At 36.3% G+C, this 25,952-nt stretch overlaps 1 long non-coding RNA gene across 1 annotated transcript in view; it reads right to left on the reverse strand.

Annotated features, from left to right (window-relative positions):
* Positions 1 to 3,098: 3,098 nt before the first annotated feature.
* Positions 3,099 to 25,952, reverse strand: part of LOC129461684 (uncharacterized) — a 63,788-nt gene continuing 40,934 nt past the window's right edge. The window contains exons 2-3 of the long non-coding RNA XR_008650657.2: positions 4,800 to 4,846; positions 3,099 to 3,185 (exon numbers count right to left, since the gene is read on the reverse strand). This is a non-coding gene — a long non-coding RNA (uncharacterized lncRNA). The remainder of the gene's footprint in view (positions 3,186 to 4,799; positions 4,847 to 25,952) is intronic.

Genomic DNA, 25,952 nt, shown 5'->3' on the forward strand with positions numbered 1-25,952 from the left:
AAAGGTTCTAGTGATGAATGATGGTAATGGTTGCACAACAATGTGAATGTATTTAATGCCACTGAACTGTACCTTTAAAAATGGTTAAAATGGCACATTTTAGGTTATATATTTTTTAAATCACAATTAAAAGTAATTTTATAAAAGTTAACCAGGTTTTCTAAATTGTATAGTATGTTCCTAGCTAATTTTACTGATGCCTTGAGTCACACATTAGAGATCACTTTCAAACTCATTTTTAGTGGTTTCATTAGCTTCTTCATTCAAAAATGAGCATTTTTTGAACCTTTTATTAAGGATCAAGGACAGAAGTTGATTTTAAAAGGAAATACAATTCTGATTAAGACACAGTGCCCAGTAATAAGAGAAAAAGCAAATGAAGAACAGGATTAATACTTGCAGAGTCACCCTCACAGTTTGCAATTTTATGTACATTATTTCAGGTGTTCTGACTCAGGCAATTATTATTACACTCTTTGGGTCATGAAACTGAAGCTCAGAGAAGTCCAATAACCTGCCAAGGTCACACAACTGGTAAGAAACAGAGCCAGGACTCAAACTTGGTCCAACTCCTAAATCTTTGCTCTTTTGTTACACCAAGAACTCTTAGATCCATCCTTGATTCCATCCCACCTGGGCAAGTCATCCTATACACATGTTCTAAATCCATTAGATCATTTTGGGCAACATCTTCCTCTCATATTGGATTTGCCTTGGAAACCAGGTTGCAAAGATTCTACTTAAGCTTGAGAACCTCTGGACTTCTCACTTCTATCTCATTTCTAAAATCAAAGCCAAAGGTACAGCCTCCTTACATAAGAATCATCCATGATATTCCAATATTGGATCTCATTCAAATTCTTATTCAGGCATACCCAGGATCATGTGTTCATTCATTCATTCATTCATTCACAAGGATTATTATGTTTTCATAATTTCCCCAAGCATCAGAGTCTGAAGCCTGGTGTTTAAAACCTACTTACTACAGGCCATGCTCTAACTAATAAAATACTTTGCTTCTTTAAGCGTTTAACATCTTGTTTAATGGATAATTAGAAGGCTATTATGAGTTTCACAAGTTGCATGGTATTTATCTAGATTCTTACCTAATCACCCCAAATGCATACTTGCTGATATATTTTTAGAAAGATCTCTCTGTAGCCAATTATCACCCTCAATTATCTTAAACTAATCAGAATGCACCAATGAATTTTGCATCCATAATTCCTAAGGCAAGCTGTCCACATTTCTATCTTCCAGTTTCTGTGTCATTCTGTTTAATTCAGACCTTCGCTGCCTAATTCACGCTTTTCTTCGCATCAAGGTTACTAGCTAAATTATTTCTTAAACTCCTAACTGACAGTTAATCTTAACATAGGCCTTCAGGTCTAACCAACGATGTATCAGGAAGCCTGAGAGTCATATCTCAGCAGTATTCTCTTAGTTTACATCAAAGATACAATTTGGGGGCTTGAAGAGGAAAAAAGAAAAAAAGCAAATTTAGGATGTTTAATCTTAATAACCCGTCCTAAAAGCAAGAAAAAAATAATGCTTGAACATGGGATTACATAGCAGAAAATATTAGTATTCTGATTTTGGAATTAAATAACAACATTTATGAGGAAAATGTGGCTCACAATGAACTATAATGAACAATTGGGATGCACCCATTATTAAGTATTGCTTTTAAGTATTGTTAATGTCTTTCTAAGATGACACCTGGATCCACTGTGAAATTGGAAAACTGCTATGGAATAGGATTCTGAAGCCTCCTGTATTTTAGTACCTGGTACAGAAAGAGCTGGCCCACAGCACAGATTGTCAGCTATAATGCCTTTTTTTTGGTATTAACCCATTTTTATGAAATATTCGGAAGAGGGAGATCTATAGAGAAAGAAAATGGATTTGTGGTGACAGGATCTGAGTGGCAGGGGGAAGTGGAAGGTAACTGCTTAATAGATACAGTTTCCTCCTGTGATTATGAAAATGGTCTGGAACTAGAGAGTGGGGATAGTTACATAACATTGTGAACCTACTAAATGCCATTGTATTGTATACTTAATATGGTTATTATGATACGTTTTGTGTTCATGTGTATTTTTTTAAAAAAATTTTATTTCCATAGGTTTTTGGGGAACAGGTGGTATTTGGTTACATAAGTAAGTTCTTTAGTGGTGATTTGTAAGATTTGGTGCATCCATCACCCGAGCAGTACACATTGAACCCAATCTGTAGTCTTTTATCCCTCACCCCCTTCCCATCCTTTCCTCCGAGTCCCCAAAGCCCATTGTATCATTCATATGCCTTTGCATCCTCATAGCTTAGCCCCCACGTATGAGTGATAACAAATGATATTTGGTTTTCCATTCCTGAGTTACTTCACTTACAATAATAGTCTCCAATCCCATCCAGGTTGCTGTGAATGCCATTAATTCATTCCTTTTTATGGCTGAGTAGTATTCCATCATATATACATACCACAGTTTCTTTATCCATTTGTTGATTGATGGGCATTTGGGCTGGTTCCACATTTTTGCAGTTGTGAATTGTACTGCTATAAACATGTGTGTTACAAGTATCTTTTTAATATAATGACTTTATAGCACATTTTTGAACTAAATAATTGACTTTGGAATTTATTTTTGTTGGTGTTGCAAAGGAAGCAACTCAGATCCAGAATTACATAAGATCACAGCATTACATAAGATGCTCCCTCTGAGCAGAGCATTGAGGATAAAATTGACTTAACAGAAAGACTACACTAGCCCTGGCTTCCTGGCCTGGTAATTGGTCTACCTAGGGCCAAGTTGTACACAGTCTTTGAGCTATAGACTTCTCAGCATGGCTATAACAGCTGTGTGAACTTGGGCAAGATATTTAACATGTTTGTTTTCTCATCTGTAAAACAGGGCTATTTATGTAGAATCCCTAGTTCTTTGATCAATGTGAAAATTAAATAAGATAATACATGTAAAGATCGTACAAAGTAAAATCATTATGTTCTTAATAAAATATTATTAATATAGTATAATAAAAATATTATGCTCTTAGTAAAAAGCATAATAAGAAAGTAAAAGAACATAATAATATTTTACTTACCCAATAATAGAACTGGTATAAAGCTGAAATGAGTTTTGGCATCCATAAATGAGGAAATAATCAATGTGTTCTATCCCATAAGATAGCTGTGAAAATAAACATGTTAATATATACAAAGCATCCATAACAGTGCTGAGCACATGGAAGGTGCTCAGTTAATGAGGTAGTAATACCTGCTACCTTGCAGGATTGTTACAAAAGACACAAGAGGTCATGTATAACTTTAAGTTACCTTGAAAATTTAGAGAAACACATAAAAATTATCTAACCAAAATGTTGGTTTTGAGGCTTTCGCCAGGTGTTTTATATTCTCATTATTTTTTAAGAAAGTTTTATTTTGGTTTTAATTGACAATAATCATACACATTTATGGAGTACAATATAATGTTTTGATATCACTACTTTTCAAAGTCTTTCTTGACAACCAAATCTGTTTAAAAAGTAATGTTATGACTGAGAATTTACAGATATGGAATTTTTTTAACTGTGCTCAGAGGAACCCCCTCTGTAGCTGCCAAAGAGAAGGATATAGTAGGGTGTATACATTAACCACATTCACAGTAATGCTGCACAACAAACAAAAACACAAATAGTGGCATACAACGATAACCATTTATTTAGCTTATGCATCTGTGATCAACCGAGGGCTGGCTTATCTCACTGGACTCGGGTGGATGGTTTTATTGACCTTAAATGGAGTCACTCATGCTTCTGGGTGTTAGCTGGGAGTTGGATGCTCTAAGCTGGGCTCTCAAGAGCAGTTTGGCTGGGGCAGCTCTGCTCCATATGTGCTCCAACTTTCTCCTGGGCTAGCCTGGTTAATGTTCTTCTCATCACGATAGAAGACATATAAGTGAGCAAACATTTTAAATCTTTTGTCATTTAACATTTACTAATATTCTCTTGGTCAAAGCAATTCCACGGACAAACTTAAAGTCAAGTTTTAGGAAAATGCAGTCCACTTCTTTAATGGGAAAACTTCAAAGTCACATGGTAAGAGTCAGATATTCAAAGAGAGGAGAATTGAGGCCATGAATGTAATTTTTCTTAGTCGAGGAACATGGTGACTGGCCAGACCTTTAGAAACCCACATCTGCTGTAATAATTTGTATGTTTTATCAGCATATACATGTTGATAACATATAAATTTAATTAGGAATACCCCAGCTAAAAAATACTTGAACATAGTTCAGAGAAATTTTAAAAACAAAATTAACATATACTATTTGGATGATATGGAATTGGTACTAAAAAAAAATAAGCTTTGATAATGAGGGCCTAGCCATATTCATGGGATGTTTCACTGGAAAATTGTTGGCGAGTTAGAAGAAAGTGTAAAAGCTAAGGGCATTGGCCATCTGGTAGGGCAGGGCATTGGCCATCTGGTAGGGCAGGGCATTGGCCATCTGGTAGGGCAGGGCATTGAACAATGAAGAAAAGCTAAAAATAAAAGATGATTAGCAATTTTTAAAAAGCCAAAATTTGGCCCAAAGACAGCCCTAAAGGCAATTTTCTGTCAAACCTATCTGGCCATCTAATGTCATTAAAATGGAAATGCTGATGGTATTTTCAGTGAAAACACTTCCCTCTTGAGATAAATATATAGCTACCTCTGCAACAGCTGAATTTTTTAAAGAAAGTTCCAAAAATATTAGGTTGGTGCAAAAGTAATGGAGGTTTTTCCATTAATAGATGCTTACCTTTAAAGTCGGAATGTTCAAGTGTATTCTCTCTCTCCTTTGGGCACCTGGACAAATAAAGGCCAAGAAAACCAAAACAAATGATAAAATGAGGAATGGTCAAACAACCTTTTGTTCATTCAGATTCAAAAAAATCTCTTGAACTGGTTTCAAAATATTTGATTCAGAAAACCTAAACCATGTTTGTCAACTGCATTCTTGTTCTCATTTAAAAAGAAAAAGAAAAAGACAAAAGGACCTCCTATCTTCCCATGAGTATAATGGTGGAAATTCAACCCGTATGTCTTCTGATTCATTTACACTTAGCTCATCAAAATATTTTGTAAGAGCTGAGCTCTTTGGTGGCCAAAGATGCTTTGTGGTCCTTTTCCCTTGCAACAGAAATATTGTGGTTTATCATCAGCTTACACAAATTTAAAAGAAGGTTGAGGAACACTCCTAAATTTATTATCTCATAAGGCTGCAGTGAGTTATAAGCTTGGAAAATCTGTTTTCCTAAACTGGCTTCCTCTATCTCATAATTTATCATAACATTTCAATTCTACCTGTATGGTGCTGATCTCATTTTCACCATTCACGTTAGTACCAATGCTCTCACTGATAAGGACAATCCAAATAGCAAAGGATCAAAGTCTCAGAAACAATCCAGGAAAGAAAGGAGGAGGCTTTGTGCAAAAAGTTCCAAGAAATTTTGGAGGAATATGAATGTTTTGGAGTGTAGTATGATTCTGTAGTCAGATTTCAAAGGTAAAGAGCATGTCTTCTATTCATCAAAACTCAAACGAAATGGCTGGGCTTTTCATTACGTTTTGGGGCTCAGACTTAATGCCAAAACCTAATACGCATTTATCAAAAGAAAAGAGAAATTTTTCCTTTGTTTTATGTAACTGATCTGTGGCCCTGTCCAGTGAGGTGAACAGCTTTTACTAATAACATGTCAGGGGGAGATTTTAGGGAAATGCAAACAAAGCCAGAATAGAAACCATTCTACAGGTAGAAACAATAAGGAACATAATTGAGCAATGGTACAATAAGGGAGAAAACCCAGGTTATAAGATGCCATATACGTGATTTTTCTATGCAGCATATACTGCTGAAAATTAAGTCAAAATATTTATGATGAATTCATTTATATTATTAGTTTGTCTTATGATATTCACTTAGAGTCAGAAAAGCTTAATAACAGGTAGACAAAGTCAATAGTGATACAATTGTTAACTTTTCTTCTTTTATGTTACCCATCCATTGGTAGGCAATGCTCTTAGTCCTACGTTCTCAAAAATCATGTAATCTCTGATCTTGATTTGCTACCTTTTGTTATTTTCAAGCCTAACACTGTATACAAGTCTGCATCCCACATCTTCAGGTAACTCTCAGTAATATCAGATAAAAGGGTTCATTTGGTTTTAGACTGCATCAACCAAAGAAGCCTTCTTCAAAGCTGGTCAATGACTTTCTTTGCTGTTTTTCCCACGAACTAATTTTCTTTGCTCCAGTGGTGAATAAAGTTAAACTCAAAGTTTCATAACAAGAAAAATTCGATGATGAAAGTTATCTTCTCATCCCTGGTATATTGTTTCAATTTGGTGAGGAGCACTGGGGATAGCAAGTTTGTGATTCTTTTTTTTTTTTTTTGAGGCGGAGTCTCGCTCTGTCGCCCCGGCTGGAATGCAGTGATGCGATCTCGACTCACTGCAACCTCCGCCTCCTGGGTTCAAGCAATTCTCCTGCCTCATCCTCCTGAGTAGCTGGGATTATAGGCGCCTGCCACAACACCCGGCTAATTTTTTGTATTTTCAGTAGAGACGGAGTTTCACCATGTTGGTCAGGCTGGTCTCAAAGTCTTGACCTTGTGATCCACCCGCCTCGGCCTCCCAAAATGCTGGGATTACAAGCGTGAGCCACCACACCCGGCCTCTTTTTAAAACATCATCCACACAGAAATCAGGACTTTGGAGGCATGAATCCACCAGAGTGCAAACACTGTTTGTTTTGTTCAGTAGGGTACCTACAGTATCTAGAACAGTGTTGCTATGGTTTGAGTTTTTCCCCTCTAAAATTCATGTTGAAATTTGATCCCCAGTGTGGAGGTGTTGGGAGGTAGGGCCTAATTGGAGGTGTTTGGGTCATGAGGGTGGATCACTCACGAATAAATTAATATCCTCCTATGGGAGCAAGTGAGTTCTCACTCTCATGCATCTGGATTACTTAGTGGAGACAGAGTTGTTATAAAAGTGAGTTCAGCTTCCAGAACTTTTGCTTCCTCTATCAGTGATCTCTTTGCACACCTGCTCACTTTCCTGCTTTCACATCATGTTTTGACCCAACATGTGCCCTTCCCCGGAAGCTGGCCAGATGTGGTGCTATGCTCTTGAACTATTGCAGCCTGCGGTTTCAAAAGCTAAATAAACCTCCTTTCTTTATAGATTACGTAGCCTCGGGTATTCTCTTATAGCAACATAGAACAGACTAAGACAAGTGCCTAGCTTATAGTAGGTGCTCAATAAATACTTGTTACATAAACAAGTTAATTCTAAGAGAAACTCCAAAGAGATCAAAAGGTCAGTACCCACATGACCTTAGAGCTTAAACCTCTTTTCTCATTATAATTGCCACCACCCAGCATTTGACCATGAGTGCCCTGGAATTGACCCATCCTCATGAGCCCTCTTCCTTCTTGGGTGTTAAATGACAATAAGGCTCTTGCCATTCCCTGCTATTTCAGACATATCCTTTCAGGGCTGCATCTTGGATCTTGTCATCATCTCAAATTCTTTCACTTTCAAAATCCTCATTCATGAGTTCCTTTTCTCCCAACTTGCTTTTCAGTCACTTCCACTATGACAGCTTTTCAACTTCATCAGGACCTCCAGTACCCTGGACCACCTGCATTTCCAAATCCATCCATCCCTTTATTCAGTTCCTTCTATATACAGCTTCAACTCCTACTTTCTGTTTTATTTTTGCCTACTGCCAAGCAACCAAGAGATGCTAGGAAAAATACTACATGATAGGGCAAATATAATCCATTAAAAATATATGGTTGCCCAATTTAAGTGGACCCATAACCTTGCTCAGCAATTCTACTACACTCTTGGTACTGGACATGTGACCTAAAGACCAACAACATCGGTATCACCTAGGAACTCAACAGAAATGAAGAATCTTGGGTCTTATCTCAGATCTACTAAATCAGGATCGAAATTTTAAACAAGATCCTCAGCTGATTCACATGCATAAGAAAGTTTCAAAGCACTATACTAGACCATCTATTATCTTTTTCTCTTATGTAATCAAGATCTTCATCTCAGCTGGATTCTTCCTATAGAAAGAAGTCATGCTCAATGCCTATAACTACACATCTCCTTTGAACTACAGTTCTTTTTCTTCCGTCATTTATGGCCAGCTTACTCAAAAGAGATATGTATAATCACCGACACCATTTCTTCCACTAACACTCCTCTGAAGCAAATTCCTGTCTGGCTCCAATTCTTATCACTTTATGGAAACAACTTCTGGTAAGTTTGCTGGTAACATCCATGTCACAAAACCTAATGCATATTTATCAGTTTTTATCTTACTTGATCTCTGATGAGCATTTTGACATTGTTAACGTTTCCTTCCTTTTCTAATAGCTGTCTTCCCTTCACTGCTACATCAAACACTCTTGGTTTTCTTCCTACCCATGTAGTCACACACTCTCTGTCTCTTCCATAGGCTCACTGCCATCCCCTCAACACTGTATTTTAATATCTAGCAGAGTGCCTGCCACCAAATAGTAAATCTATAAACAACTATTGGATGAATGAATGAATGTGTTTTGTATTGAAGAGGTGCTTATTGTACTCCAGAGGCCACTCTTCTATTTGCTATTTGTCTCTACTACTCAGTTTGAAACATAGCCCTCTGCTGTTGTGTATTAACCTTAAATCATCTATATTTCTTGCCTTTTTAATTAGGTATTACATTTCTTAAGGGTAATGCACTGAGTATTGCAAATCTTTATTATTTACTCTTAAAAAAAACCTTCATAACCATTAACAACATCCCTTTCTTCAGTAGCACTGCTAGTGCGTGGAAAAGAGAGAGAGCCTGAGAAGATGAAAAAAGTTATTCATTTAAATTACCCAGAAAATTGTTTGAGAAATAAAAACCATTGGCCTGTGTTGTTGAATGATACACGCTAAGCCATCTTACAGGTTTCAGACCCATAGATATTGTAATTGAAATAGATTTGAGTAATCATCCACCCAACCTCTTCATTTCCAAACTAGACAATGGAAACCCAGACACACAAAAATCATCTGGTACATGCAGCACTTTTTGTAAGATAAAATGTATGTAACAAAAACAGAGTACGAGCTTCTTCTTTATTTAAAGTCTGTCTCTGAAAACTATAATGAAATTTTTTCCTATCAGAAATAATTCTTTCACAATTCTAGGGAAATAAAACCAGGCAAGCAAACATATTTGGCACCCAAACTAAGTTGGGCTTTCTAAAACCAAGTACGTTTCCCTGAAAGCTTTGGTGTCGATGTAGAAAATGTTTGATTTGGTAGTAGGTAGTAGGAATATCCGAGTACATATGCCTATTATTTCAAATTGTTGTTTTCTCATATCCCTAATAATTAATTAAATTTACAAAGGATAACCCTATTGAAGTAATGTTTATAATTCTGCATCATTGTGAATCAGTGTCTGTCACTCTTCTGAACTGCCTGAAAGGCTGAATCATATGGAAGCAGTAAAAACTTCACCAAAAATGTATTGGTGAGACGTTCTCACTTCATTTTCTGAAAGTGTGGATCCAGTGTTCAATACAATTACCATCAATGTTGAAATTCACCGGTGAAGGAAGACAGACTATTACACATCTGCACTGTAACAGCCTCGCCACTTAAAAGGTGACCTGTGCCACCAGTGGCATCTGTCTCCTCTGGAAGTTTGTCAGAAATAGGACTTGGAAATCTGTTCAGGCAATTCTTGAATGTGCAAAAGCTTCAGAAACACTGTGCCAAAACACAAGTTTCTGTAACATCAGTTAGCTCACTCATGTGGAGGTTGTGCTGATTCAGATGTAGTTTTGCTAGGCAATAGGAGAAAGAAATAGGGAAACGAGAATCATAAACTTTAGCAGAAAGAAAAAAAATCCCTCAGCTCATCTATAGAAGAAGTAGAAGCACTTTCAGAAAGCTCTATTATTATTATTATTATTATTATTATTATTATTAAGACGGAGTCTCGCTCTGTCACCCAGGCTGGAGTGCAGTGGCGCAATCTCGGCTCACTGCAAGCTCCGCCTCCCAGGTTCACGCCATTCTCCTGCCTCAGCCTCCCGAGTAGCTGGGACTACAGGCGCCCACCACCATGATGCCCGGCTAATTTTTTGTATTTTTAGTAGAGACGGGGTTTCACCATGTTAGCCAGGATGGTCTCTATCTCCTGACCTCATGATCCACCCTCCTTGGCCTGCTTCAACAGAAAGCTCTATTTTTAAAAAAATTAAAAATGAACCCTTCATTCAGGGCCTCCTTCCAGAAAAACACACACACTGACCTTGGCAGTTGCATTTCCTCCTGTTCTCACCAGAGCTCCTCTTCCATGTGCGTTGCCTCACTGCCTCTAAGTGTTTCCATTTTACTTACTCTGTGCGTTTTTAATAACCTGTGAAGCAGCTCCAGGCATGCTGAGCTGCTGCCTGCCAGTGTCCAAGGTACCAATATTCATTTTTGTGAGTGTTCTGGTTATAAAACTGCATAAGTTGTGTGTGGTCTCCCCAGCTCTATTTCCCCCAAGAGTCTTGTTATTTTTACCATATAATTTTGCACAAAGAAGTTTTTTTTAATTTTTCAGGAATACAAATATTGTATATAGTAGAAATCCTAGTGCTTATATGAAATGTGAATAATTTTGTCTATAATAATAAACTACATTGATAAAAATTCAAATCTTACTTTTCTACTAGTCACATAGAAAGTTAATAGCTGCCGTAAATGACTACTAATTAATTCAAATAAATGTTACTGTTAAATCGTGTGTATGTATACTCACACCTTACCTAAATATAGCTTTTGAGCTTTGTTCCAAGAGCCGTAACATCAGAATGAAAAACTTAAAAGTCACCTTATTTAACATTTTGAGACACTTAGAAACACCTATTTTTTTAATCTAGATGTTTGCAAACACACAGACACAATTGAAAAAACATTTAATAGAAAAACGGATGTAATGCAGTTAACAGTGTCTGTTAATAAGTAGGCATCAGGAGGAATGCAGAACTTACAAACTGAGCACTCTGGGTTAAAAAATATAACTGAAATCAAAATGGAAATAAAAATAATATTTAATATTATATTTGAACCAATCAATATCATTCAAAGAAACCTAGTCATTTAGATCTTGCACATCAGAAAATGAAGGCTAAATTTTCTTAAAAGTTACTTGTTCTGGCAAGAATACACCATCTATATTTCTTTGAAGTATAATTTAAATTTTCTAATTGAAAAAATTGTATATATTTATTGGGTACAACATGATGTTCTGAAATACGCATACATTGTTGAATGGCTCAACCAAGCTAATATATGTATCATCTCACATATTTTTTGTAGTGAGAACATTAAAAATCTACTCTCAGCCATTTTCAAAATACAATACAATATTATTAACTATAGCCCCCACATTGTACTATAGATTTCTTGAACTTATTCCTTCTGTCTAACTGAAATTTTGTATCCTTTGGCCAACATCTTTCCAACCCCCAACCCCAACCACTGATAACCACCATTCTCTTCTCTAATTCTATGAGTTTAACACTTTTAGATTCCAAATATAAATGAAATCATGTGGTGTTTGTCTTTCTGTGCCTCGCTTATTTCACTTAATACAACATCCTCCAGTTTTACCAATATAGTCACAAATGACAGAATTTCCTTCTTTTATAGAACTTCACACTATTTGATTGTGTGTATATGCTGCATTTTCTTTATCCCTTCATCCACTGATGTACACTTAGGCTGATTCCATATCTTGGCTATTATAAATAATGCTGCAATGAACATGGGCGTGCTGATATCTCCTCAAAACATGAATTTCATTTTCTTTGGATATATGTTTAGTAGTGAGATTTATGATGTTAGGGATCAATTTCATTATTCTGCATGAGGATATACAGTTTTTCCAGCACTGCTTATTGAAGAGACTGGTGTTTCCTCATTGTGTGTTCTTGCCACCTTTGTCAAAAATCAATTGAGCATAAATGTGTACATTTATTTTAGGGCTCTATATTCTGTTTCATTGGTCTATGTGTGTTTTTTATGTCAGTATCAGACTGTTTTGATTATTATAGCTTTGTAGTATATTTTGAACTCAGGTGGTATGATGCCTCCAGCTTTGCTCTTTTTGCTCAAGATTGCTTTGGCTATTTAGGGTCTTTTGTTGTTGCATATGAATTGTAGGTTTTTTTTTTTTCTATTTCTGTGAAGAATGTCACTGGTATTTTGATAGGGATTGCATTGAATCTGTAGATTGCTTTGGGCAGTATGGACATTTTAACATTAAAGATAACTTTGGATAGCATGAACATTTTAACAATATTAATTCTTCCAATCCATGAACATGGGATATCTTTTCATTTATTTGTGTCTTCTTCAATACAGTTCTTGTTTAATTTACTGTCAGGCTGGTCCAATTGGTAGATTATACAATATAATAATTTACTTGAAAAATAAAAGAACCATACATTTTAACAGATCTATGATTCATGGAATTAAGAACATTTTGGCCGGGTGCAGTGGCTCATGTCTGTAATTCCAGCACTTTGGGAGGCCAAGGTGGGTGGATCACTTGAGGTCAGGAGTTTAAGACCAGCCTGGCCAACACAGTGAAACCCCATCTCCACTAAAAATACAAAAATTAGTCAGGCATGGTGGTGTGCACCTGTAATCCCAGCTACTCGGGAGGCTGAGGCAGGAGAATTGCTTGAACCTGGGAGGCAGAGGTTACAGTGAGCTGAGAATGTGCCATTGCACTCCAGCCTGGGTGACAGAGTCAAATTCCATCTCAAAAAAAAAAAAAAGAAAAAAGAAAGAAAGGAACGTTTTGTGTTGGAGGCAACTTCAGAGACTCTCTAGTTCAACATTTTCTCCTTAAGGATTATTTAAAAATGTTTCTGACAGATAGTGATCCAGCTTCTTCTTGAACACAAACACTACAGATTTTTGTGTGTGTGTGAGAAACTCTATTTGGGGGAATGCTTCATTTCTTAGTTTTTCCTTCCATTAAGACAAAACACGACTCCTCATATCTTCTAGTTATTAATCCTAGCATTGATGAATCTAATTATTTTTCCATAGATTGCTTTAAGTGTTTATGATTAGATTCCTCAGCCTTTGAATTTTCAACTGTCCATCATCTGTCTCTATTTTTTAAATTATAAATAATATTCAGTCATCACCACCTGCTAGCACTTTTCTGAATGTGCTTCAATTTAAAGTCAATGTATTTCTACAAATGCAGCATTAGAATTGAACAAAATTAAAGATGTGATCTTTCTGATAGGGGGTACAAAGATTCTGTTATCTGCCTTCTTCTAGACAGTAAACTTCCATCCAAGCTGTTTAGTGTTAGCTATTTTTAAATTTACCATACGATAATACTATTCATAAGTTCCTTATAGCTATCTAAAACCTCCAAGATTATTACTAAATTATTATAAATTATTACTATGCTACTAATCTTCTGATACTGTGTAAGTTAATAGCCGTTTGTAATGCTATTAAGGATATTGAGACTGTCTTCTCACCCCCCACCCCACTAAAAAAAGCTGAAAGTGGTTCATTAAGAAAACTTATTTTGGGCTGATTCTCTTCCCCACTTTTTTTCTTGGAATGAGGCAATGTAGACGGTCATGTTTTTTCCCACTATATAATTATTTCATGCACATTACTTTACCTGGCCTACAGAGATATCCATGAGGATCTTTACTAAAATATTTGTACAAATAAGATTTAAAGCATTTGTTCAATCTATCAATATAGTATTACTTGAAAGAAAAGAAAATGGGAAGGAAGGAGGAAAGGAAGGAAGGAAGAAAGGAAGGAAGGAAGGAAGGAAGGAAGGAAGGAAGGAAGGAAGGAAGGAAGGAAGGAAAGGAAGGAAGGAGAAGGAGGGCAGGAGGGAAGAAAAAAGGAGGAAGAGCAAAAAGTGTCAAGTTTCAAAAGATTTGATGTTAGTAAACCCTTAGCAGCCCCTAAAGATCCTTGCTTTCCTTCTAAGTGTTCATTAAATAGGCAGTAATAAAAAAAAAAGTTAAAGCAAACACATAAACAAAAACAAAGAAAACAAATAAAAAGTTAGTACTTTTTATAAAGCATCATATTTCCAGATTCATAAACTTGGTCAAAAACTTTGCATTCTTGTTTAATTTATTTTCAATTTTTGTACCCAAAGAAGTATAGCCTTTGAGAAAAAGGATATAAAAGTCACAGACAAAGGTAAACCTCCTAGGATCGCCACTTGAAAGAGAAAGCCAAGCCCCCACCCCAAAATTCATTTGACCACCACTTTTGGACAGGGAACTGAACTAAAGAAGTGACCAAAATTGCAGTAGGCAGAAATATATTAGCAAGCAGAACTATTTGCACTTTGTATATAGCCAATTAGTTCGTATTCTGAATAGCACTTTTTGAAGAAGAACAAGTCACAGTATTGTGATCTTTTCTTTAGATCCCTTTCATTTGTCATTTTTGCCTTGGGACAATCTGAGCTAATCCTCAATCAAGGCAATAATGTTAGATAATGTTTGTGATTTTATTTCTCAAGTAAAATTTCAAATACCTAACATAATACATATTATATTTAGGATTATTAAGGAGATATAAAATAGCATTTAGGTCTTGTTATCTGATTCTACATGTGATTCTTAAAGAACCCAGCTTTGCTACCAAAGGGAGGAAAGTATTTTATTACTTAGCAGAGAAAATTCAAATTTGAGTCTTCTCAGGGCAAAATCAAGTTGAGGGTCATGTAGTCATGGGAGATTGGTTGATGGTCAAGAAGGCTTTCAAAGCTTTAGAATTATGTAGAGAGTGTATTGACTTGTGTGAATTGAAAATAGCAGGACACAGACTATAGATAAAATAAAATAGCAAAATGATGGTTAAGAACTTGTACTATAAAGTTAGACTATCTCAGTTTAAATCAGGGCTTCACTACTTACTTTGTCACACTAGGCAGGTTATTTTAAAATCTCTATGCCTAAACATACCCACCTGCAAAATGGGATAATAATGCTACCAACCTCATGTATTGTTCAGGGGATTAAAATGATTTAACGCACATAAAGTACTTAAAGAGTATCTAGTATATCATAAACATTCAATAATTGTAAGCTATATTCCTATAATTTTAACCATGTAACTTATGCTTTTAAAAAGAGCAGACAGAAAGACATACAAATCTGTGTACAATGTTTTGCAATGTGTACAATGGTTTATACAATAAGTTACAATTGTTTATTCAATGGCTTTTGTAATTGTGTATAAAAACACATGTTGCTTTTATAATCGGGGTAGGGTGGATGCATAGGGATTCAGCAAAAATGTTTGTTATTCTTCTTTACTCCAGAGTTTTGTCTTCGGGGTTATATGTGTATTAAGATGATATTTAATGATCGGCTTTGTCAGTGGTAACTAGGCACGACAACAGCAACAGAAAAAGAAAAAAACCAGCTTATGCAACTCAAACTCACATGAGACTGACTTGTGTCAAAGAACCAAGAGCGTAATTTATGAGGCTCTGACTGCCAAACAGACTGATATTCATGTTGGCTATTCAACACATTCTCTTCTTAGTAGAGAAATTTACTCCAGAAATGAAATGAAAATCAAGCTGCCTGGTGAGTAAGAACCGGGAAGAAATCTACAGAAATAGCCCCGCTCACGCAACCAGAGGTTCTACCAGTTAGTCAGGATACTTTCTTCCCTGAAGGGCCATGAAGACATACTCCTTCAGTCTTTTCCAAGTTTTCTTTTCAATTCTTGGATAATATCAACATCAGTGTTTTCTGTTTACTTCAGAGAGAACAGCTCTAATCATTTGTCTTCAACTGCAATTGACCTCCTCTCAAGAAAGCTGTGACTCTACCTCCTAAGACACTAATGGAACCCTGGGTTCACGGTGATTCCCAAAGAGTAAAGGTAATGTCTCTAAATGGGCAAAAACTGGAAGCATTCCCTTTGAAAACTGGCACAAGACAGGGATGCCCTCTCTCACCACTCCTATTCAACATAGTGCTGGAAGTTCTGGCCAGGACAATCACGCAGGAGAAGGAAATAAAGGGTATTCAATTAGGAAAAGAGGAAGTCAAATTGTCCCTGTTTGCAGATGACATGATTCTATATCTAGAAAACCCCATTGTCTCAGCCCCAAATCTCCTTAAGCTGATTAGCAACTTCAGCAAAGTCTCAGGATACAAAATCAATGTACAAAAATCACAAGCATTCTTGTACACCAATCACAGACAGAGAGCCAAATCATGAGTGAACTCCCATTCACAATTGCTCCAAAGAGAATAAAATACCTAGGAATCCAACTTACAAGGGATGTGAAGGACCTCTTCAAGGAGAACTAAAAACCACTGCTCAATGAAATAAAAGAGGATACAAACAAATGGAAGAACATTCCATGCTCATGGGTTGGAAGAATTAATATTGTGAAAATGGCCATACTGCCCAAGGCAATTTATAGATTCAATGCCATCCCCATCAAGCTACCAATGACTTTCTTCACAGAATTGGAAAAAACTACTTTAAAGTTCATATGGAACCAAAAAAGAGCCCACATCGCCAAGTCAATCCTAAGCCAAAAGAACAAAGCTGGAGGCATCATGCTACCTGACTTCAAACTATACTACAAGGCTACAGTAACCAAAACAGCATAGTACTGGTACCACAACAGAGACATAGATCAATGGAACAGAACAGAGCCCTCAGAAATAATGCCGCATATCTATAACTATCTGATCTTTGACAAACCTGACAAAAACAAGCAATGGGGAAAGGATTCCCTATTTAATAAATGGTGCTGGGAAAACTGGCTAGCCATATGTAGAAAGCTGAAACTGGATCCCTTCCTTACACCTTATACAAAAATTAATTCAAGATGGATTAAAGACTTACATGTTAGACCTAAAACCATAAAAACCCTAGAAGAAAACCTAGGCAATACCATTCAGGACATAGGCGTGGGCAAGGACTTCATGCCTAAAACACCAAAAGCAATGGCAACAAAAGCCAAAATTGACAAATGGGATCTAATTAAACTAAAGAGCTTCTGCACAGCAAAAGAAACTACCATCAGAGTGAACAGGCAACGTACAGAATGGGAGAAAATTTTCACAACCTACTCATCTGAGAAAGGGCTAATATCCAGAATGTACAATGAACTCAAACAAATTTACAAGAAAAAAACAAACAACCCCATCAAAAAGTGGGCGAAGGACATGAACAGACACTTCTCAAAAGAAGACATTTATGCAGCCAAAAAACACATGAAAAAATGCTCATCATCACTGGCCATCAGAGAAATGCAAATCAAAACCACAATGAGATACCATCTCACAACAGTTAGAATGGCCATCATTAAAAAGTCAGGAAACAACGGTGCTGGAGAGGATGTGGAGAAATAGGAACACCTTTACACTGTTGGTGGGACTGTAAACTAGTTCAACCATTGTGGAAGTCAGTGTGGTGATTCCTCAGGGATCTAGAACTAGAAATACCATTTGACCCAGCCATCCCATTACTGGGTATATACCCAAAGGACTATAAATCATGCTGCTATAAAGACACATGCACATATGTTTATTGCGGCACTATTCACAATAGCAAAGACTTGGAACCAACCCAAATGTCCAACAACGATAGACTGGATTAAGAAAATGTGGCACATATACACCATGGAATACTATGCAGCCATAAAAAATGATAAGTTCATGTCCTTTTTAGGGACATGGATGAAACTGGAAAACATCATTCTCAGTAAACTATTGCAAGGACTAAAAACCAAACACCGCATGTTCTCACTCATAGGTGGGAATTGAACAATGAGAAATCATGCTCACAGGAAGGGGAACATCACACTCCAGGGACTGTTGTGGGGTGGGGGGAGGGGGGAGGGACAGCATTAGGAGATATACCTAATGCTAAATGATGAGTTAATGGGTGCAGCAAACCAACATGGCACATGGATACATATGTAACAAACCTGCACATTGTGCACATGTACCCTAAAACCTAAAGTATAATAATAAAATTAAATTAAATTAAAAAAAGAAATTAGCCTATCCCATTCATTATTTGCTGTGCCATAAGATGTATCACTAAATGTCTTTACACATAATCACAAAATAGAGAATTAAAGATATCTCTAACAAAGATATACAAATGCACATGGATGGAAATGCTTATAAAGTGATGAATTTAACAACAATCTCAGTATATCTGAGTACCTTCATTATTTCCAGAAGCTCTACTAATCTTAAATTCTGCAGATGCATAAAAATTTATTCTGAAATCTGAAGGTGTTGAATTCACCTCACGAACTCACCCTACCTTCCTTCTATCATAGACCACGGATTGAGCAGCTCATCCTTCTAAAAGATAAGAATCTGAAAGCCCATACACTTGATAGGAGAAAGGTACAAATGAGATGCATGGAAAAAATATGTCCACAGACAAATTAGCTGACCAAAATACAATGGGAGGAGAGAGAGGTTAACACTGGCCCAGTGAGATTTCAGCCTCAACAGCGTTACACAGTATACTGAAATATTACAACAATGATATGGCTCATGCTGAATCACAAGAAAAAGAATATCTGAGTAATTATTCTGAATGTTCTTCATTTTAAAAAATTACATGCAGAAATATTCAGAAAATTCTGGAAAATCAACACTATTTTTTGTATGTTTGTAAATATTTCCCAAAATATCAATCTCCAGGATGTATGGTCTTCTCATTTTTTATTTGGTTAAATATGCCAGTCACACTTCAACCAAAGCTGTTTGCATATTACACAAATAAATCTTAATACCCCCCACACACTTGCATTTGAGAAAATATTCAAATACCAAATGAAGCCAACTGTTAAATAACAAATCATAATATTTGTTAACTAACTTTTAAATTGAGCTGCTGTTTTTCCCCACTAAGCTAAATGAGTTCCCTGTGTCATTATTTTGCTTATGCTTGAGAAACACATTGTGTAATGTCTACAAAAACGTGGCTGAAGGCTTTTAAGTTCTTAATTTTAAAAAAAACTAGTGACACTACTGGAGAAATAAACATGATGTCTAGGAACGGGCTCTTTTAACAAATATGAGGAACAATTTTCAAGTTGCTGTAAGCGATTCAAAATTCTCAACTTACATAACACCGATCACTTTGCAAAGAGTTTAGGAAACATAACACATTCAGCTTTGGACATTTCACAAGGCAAAATGTCAGATCCCCTCAAACCAAATATGATAAATGCAAGCACTTTATTTTCCATAGATCACAATACAAAACAGTTCATGGAGTTCAAAGGGAAACTAGGGGTCCCAGTGTTTCTGTGTGTAATGGGCCAGATGCTGCTTCTGTGCCCAATTTTGGGGCAACTTCCCCGAGAGATTTTTATGCAATTCCCTAAACTGGATGAATATTTGTTCTCCTAGACTCTCACACCAGTTTATTTTCCCAGTGGTAAAAAATATTTTTTGTGTGCCTACTTGTGTACTTCGTCTCTTCCTTAGTAGATGGGATGCTTTTAACAGCTGAAACCCTGTCCTATTCATTTATAACAAGGCTTCCTAGAGGTTTTCCATTGGCAGAGATATTCAGTAGTTTACCTTTCAACCCCCCAGCCACCTCATGCTTCATTTTATTTCTCGCTCATTTTGATATCTTTGTACATCCTACTCCTCTTCTCCAAAAGATTGCTCACTTCCCACACTGTGTTAGCCTCATTCACACACATACTCTACTTCAGCACTTCTCATGTTTATGGTACTTTGTTCACACATCTGTCTCCCCGTCTCCAATTTGTTAGCTCATTAATGATAGAAAACAAATAAAATTTTATTTCTCTTTACCTAGGTCCAGGTGCATAGGGGTCATTCAATAAGAAAACAAGTTATTATAATGGTTAAGAAATCGGGCTCTGGGATCAGACTAGATATGTAAAACTCCAGGCTTTGCCCTTTCTAGTGGTATGAACTGGAGCATTTCAAAAATTTCACTAAGCCTGTTTCCTCATCTATAAAATGGGGCAAGTTATAGAGTCTACCTTATAGAGTTGTTGGGAAAATACAATGAGAAAAAATAAAGCAGTTAGGAAATACACAATGACTGTTAGATATGAACACCTTTGTGGAATTAAATGTAATTTCATAACCTCTGCTAAATCACCTATACTCTAGGATGCTATATCCTCAATAAAAAATAATAATATGAAGGGTATAAAAAGCTTTTATTTTTATGCTATTATAAAAAAATTAAAATGTTATTAGCTAGAAGACAGGATCAGCTACTAAGCAGTTAATCCATATTTAAAATGCTTTCAGCTGGGCACAGTGGCGCATGCCTGTAATCCCAGCACTTTGGGAGCCTGAGGCAGGCAGATTCCTTGAGCCCAGGAGTTTGAGACCAGCCCAGGTAACATGGTGAAACCTCGTGTTTACAAAAGAAATAAAAAAACAGCCAGGCATGGTGGTGCACACCTGTAGTCCCAACTACGCAAGAGGCTGAGGTGGGAGGATCTCTTTAGCCTGGGAAGTCGAGGCAGCAGTAAGCCAAGATCGTGCCACTACACTCCAGCCTAGGCAACACCCTGTCTCTCTCTCTCTCTCTCACACACACACACACACACACACACACACGCACACACGCACACACACACACTCTCTCTATATACATATGCTTTCTATTTTAAATATTTTAATTAAGACAAATTCTTTCTTTCACTTCAAATTTGCCTAAAAAAAGAAAGAAAAATATATTAAAATAAACCAAAATAACAAAAGAAGTCCATTTTAAAGCTGTATGTTACATTTCTGTTTTCACCATGAAGGAATAACTGGCACCCGATTGATCTTCCCATCATAGAAAACTAGAAAGTAGAAAAAAATGTATTTGTAAAATGGCTTTCAAACATTTGCCAACTGGCTGGGAAGGATTGTGGTATTCAAGAGAAGAGAAACAAATGAAATGATTTCTCTGATCATCCTGGCTTTCTATCTTGAAGACTTTACTGAAAACCAGCACATAGCTCAGATACCCAGAAAGGGCATGACATTCTCCATAAGCTGGAGAGAAATTATGAGAAGGCAGGGAGGGAAAAGGAGAGGGAGGGAGGGGAGGCAGGGAGAGAGAGAGAGAGAGAGAGAGAGAGAGATCTCAGAACTCAGGAAAGCAAAAGCAGCTAGAATTTGTGGAGCTATGTACCTGAAAAAACTATTTAGGAAAATACCTCCAGAAATCTTCATAAGAGTCTTCTTAAGCCTTTGGCTGAACTCTAACCTGCACGTGCATAGGGCGAGACTCTAAGATTGGATAAAAAACAAGCAGTTGGAAAAGAACAATTATTTCTGGAGCTTAACAAGTAGGAGTTATATTTGTTCTAACCAATCAGTGTAAAGAAAACTTGTTGATCACTAGGGCATTCAGTGGAAATCTATGAAAGACTATGTTTCAGAGGAGGACTAAATTAAGCCTATACCCAACTCTACATAAAGTAATAATATAAAGCATGTAGAATAGTATTAAAAAATTCAAGGACCAAACATATAGAAAAATCTGCAGACTCAGAATGAACAAAGATTTCTTAGCTAGGGCATAAAATGAATGAACAATGAAAGGAAAACAATACATATCAATTAGACTTCATCAAAACTTAGAATTTCTGCTCTTGAAAAGACACTGTGAAGAAAATAAATGGCAATTTAGAAACTAGAATAATTTTCAATATATCAACAAAGAGGTGGAATACAGAGACTAGATAATCTTTAGAAGATTCGTATCCAGAATGCATATATTTATATATATATTGTCAAATATTACAAATGGCTCATTAAAATATAGGTCAAAGATTTGAACAGATATTTCACAAAAGAAGACAAAGGAATAGCCAATAAGCACATGTTCAATATCATTAGCTATCAGGAAAACACAAATTAAACCAACAGTGATACTTCACACATATATAATGGCTAAACTGAGAGTCCTGAGTGTTGGCGAGGGTATGGAGCCACCCAAACTCTGCTATATTGCTAGTGGGAAAAATGGTAAAATCACTTTGGAAAGCAGTTTGACAAGTTCCTGTAAAGATGTACATCTATACATTTACCATATGACTTGGTAATTTTAATCCTAGAGAAATAGAAACCTATGTCTACATAGAGAATTGTAATTCAATGTTTATAGCAGATTTAAACATAATAGTCAAAAGTCTGCAAACAGTCTAAATGTTCTACCTCAAGGGAATAGATGGCAAATTGTGGATATTCATGACATGGAATAGTAGTCAGCAGGAAAAAAGGAACAAGCTACTGTTATGTGCATGTATCTTGTACAGGAATGAATTTTAGAAATATGCTGAGCAAAAGAAGAGGCAAAAGAGTACATATTATATGATTCTATTATGTAACCTTAGAATAGGCAAAACTAAACTAAAGTTGTGTAAATTAAACTTCTGATTGCTAAAGGTGGAGACTGCAAACAGGCATAAAGAAACAATTTGCAGTGACAAAAATGTTCTGCACCTTGATTTAGAAGGTGGTTATACAGATGTATACATTTGTCAACTTGAACTAAACATTTAAAAGGGATATATATGATTATGTGCAGTATTGTACATTATATTTGATTATCTATGTTATAGTTCAATAACATCAACATTTAAGTTTTCATGAAGAAAATCCTCTTGTGTGAATAAAGAAATAATCCCCTTGTATGAATAAAGAAAAAAATAATAAATAAGATTTTCTTAAATTTATCTTTTTCCTTCTTCTACAAAAGGGGCATTATATCATAGCTATTTAATACAAAGCTTTAGGAGTGGAAAAGACCTGTGGTCAAATCCTAGCGTTGTACTTTGCTAGATATAGACTTTTGGCCAAGTTACTTTACCTCCCTACACCTCTGTTTTCTCATCTGTAAAATGTGAATAATATACCCCCAGGAGAATTATTGTAAAACTTCATTGAGACAATGCCTCCAAAGCATTAAGCACAATGCTTGCGTATAAGTACTCATTACCTATAAGCCATTATTATTTTAAATGTCATTATTAGTAATTTCATCATAGCATGATTTCAGGAGGAACTTACTTATAAGTAAGCATATACATCAAGTGTGTTTATCAAGCCAAAGCAATTAATAAATAATGACTTGATCTTATAATGATATAAATAACTAGAGGCTTAAGCAACAGCTCAAACTTTTAATATCACTTATTTGACCCACTGAAATTAAAATTAATGAAAGAGGAACATGGATTTCGATTTCTGAACAAACAAGAATTACTCAGCAGCTCAGACCATTTGACCCAGCCATCCCATTACTGGGTATATACCCAAAGGACTATAAATCATGCTGCTATAAAGACACATGCACACGTATGTTTATTGCAGCACTATTCACAATAGCAAAGACTTGGAACCAACCCAAATGTCCAACAACAATAGACTGGATTAAGAAAATGTGGCACATTTACACCATGGAATACTATGCAGCCATAAAAAATGATGAGTTCATGTCCTTTGTAGGGACATGGATGAAACTGGAAATCATCATCCTCAGTAAACTATCACAAGGACAAAGAAACAAACACCGCATGTTCTCACTCATAGGTGGGAATTGAACACTGAGGACACATGGACACAGGAAGGGGAACATCACACTCTGGGGACTGTTTTTGGGGTGGGGGGAGGGGGGAGGGACAGCATTAGGAGATATACCTAGTGCTAAATGACGAGGTAATGGGTGCAGCACACCAACATGGCACATGGATACATATGTAACAAACCTGCACATTGTGCACATGTACCCTAAAACTTAATGTATAATAATAAATAATAAAGAACATTGTATAGCTAAAATATAAACATTAAAATAGAAAAAAGAAAATACATTCCATGTAATTTTAATCAGTTAACTACACAACTTCTAGGGTGGGTAAAATATGAAGTTTTTTTGTGAGTGTGTCTTTTTTTAAATTTGTATAAATGTATGGGTTACAAGTGTAATTTTGTTGCATGCATAGATTGTATAATGGTGAAATCAGGGCTTTTGGGGTATCCATCACCTGAGTAATATACATTGTACCCATTAAAAGTAATTTCTCATTATTCACCCCCTCCCACCCACTCCCCCTTTCCAGTTATGTTGTTAATTTCATTAAACAAAAATGAAGCGTCTGGACCCTGTAAAAAAACAAACAAACAAACAAAAAACGTGGAGCTTCATCTCCAGTGGAGGATGTCCCTGTTGCTAACTAGAATTTTCACACCTTAATAGCTGCAGTGCCTAAAGGCTCTTTTTTAGATCATTGTATTAATGTTGCTGGCTTAGATGTCAATTCAATACATGGCATGGAAAAACATTGTCCAAGGCAGCGTTTCTTACCCATGGGAGTCTATAAAGCCCTGGGCTTTTCAGGAGATCTGCTACTTACCTGAAACTGTAGGTAAAGCTGGGCAAATGTATTTATGAACATATTTTGAGGATGTGGTTATAAGTCAGACATTTAAAAGAGTCTATGAACCGAGCAAAGATAACTTAAAGCATACTTGAGAGACAAACACATTAGTAGCCCTGAAGGATCCCCAGAAAATATCCAGGAAAACGTCTGAACACCACTATTGTTTTCCTATTTTTAAAAATGGAATTTCATTTGCTATAGTAAAATGTCTTGGAAATTCCCTTGATGTTGATGATACTAGATTAGTCCATCTGACTGAGTGATCATATGAAGGGTAGCCCCAGATTAAAAGCATTGCATAAAACAAGCTGATCGGAAAGGAATTCTATTTTTAGCCTCCAGCTTTGTCATATGTCTAATTTTCCCTGTGGTTACAATGGCCCGTTGCCAGTGTCCTCTGAGGATGACTGGGCTGAGGAAAATAGGGATTCGCTTCCTACTGCCGACCACCAACAAAGGCAGGATATATTGGAAATCCTGGCATGAGATGCTATTCTCTATTATGAATATTATTATGTTATTTCATTATTTTTTAGGTGCTGAAGGGCAAAGTCTATTTTTGAAACACAGAGGAAGAAAAACAGAAATCTCATATTCTACAAATTTGTAGACTTCAGAACCCAAACAGTACTGCCTAGCGTGCTTTCTCCTTCGCCTTGGGGAGGGAGGGGGTGCTTTGAAAGGTTGTCCTGGCATGCTCTAGGCCCTGGACTCCCAGAAAGTTTAATGACATAATGGGTACCTGTACCTTCATAGGGTTTATCTACCACCCTGTGAAAGTTGTCAGAAGCAAAATGGAGTCACTAATGTTAAGAAAATCCTGACAGATAGGGCCAGGGAAGGCCATAAAGAGAGGATTCTCGCACTTGTATGCTTGATAACAACAACAAAAACGACAGCAAAAATGACAAAATCCACAACCTTACACAAAGACCGTGATAACTTTACACAAAAAATACTTCTGCCAGGACATCTGCCCAGCAACTGCCTCCCTAACCTTGACTGGTGTCACTCTTGTTATTGATCTTTGTAACCAAGGATAATTATTTCAAAATAATTAAGTGGTACTCCTGAGTTTTTTCCTTTAAAAACCTTTGTCTTCCTTTACCTCCCTGAATATGCGCATATTTACTATGGCATGCATATATTCCCATTGAAATGTTTCATTCCCAAATAAATACGTTTTCTTTTAGAAAGTCTCTGTTTGTTATTTAGGTTGGCAATCTTTTTGAGTGCACGTATCTTACCAAGACTTCCAATAGATTTTCCATTTCCTGTTCATCCATTCCAATAACACAGTATCACCCATATAGCTGACCAGTGTGATGTGCCGCAAAATACCAATGTGACCGATATCCCTTCAGACTTTATTCTGATTATAGAAGGAAAATTAGTTTGGCCTTGGGACAAGAT

This window comes from Symphalangus syndactylus, chromosome 14 (genome assembly GCF_028878055.3).
Source record: "Symphalangus syndactylus isolate Jambi chromosome 14, NHGRI_mSymSyn1-v2.1_pri, whole genome shotgun sequence".
NCBI lineage: Eukaryota > Metazoa > Chordata > Mammalia > Primates > Hylobatidae > Symphalangus > Symphalangus syndactylus.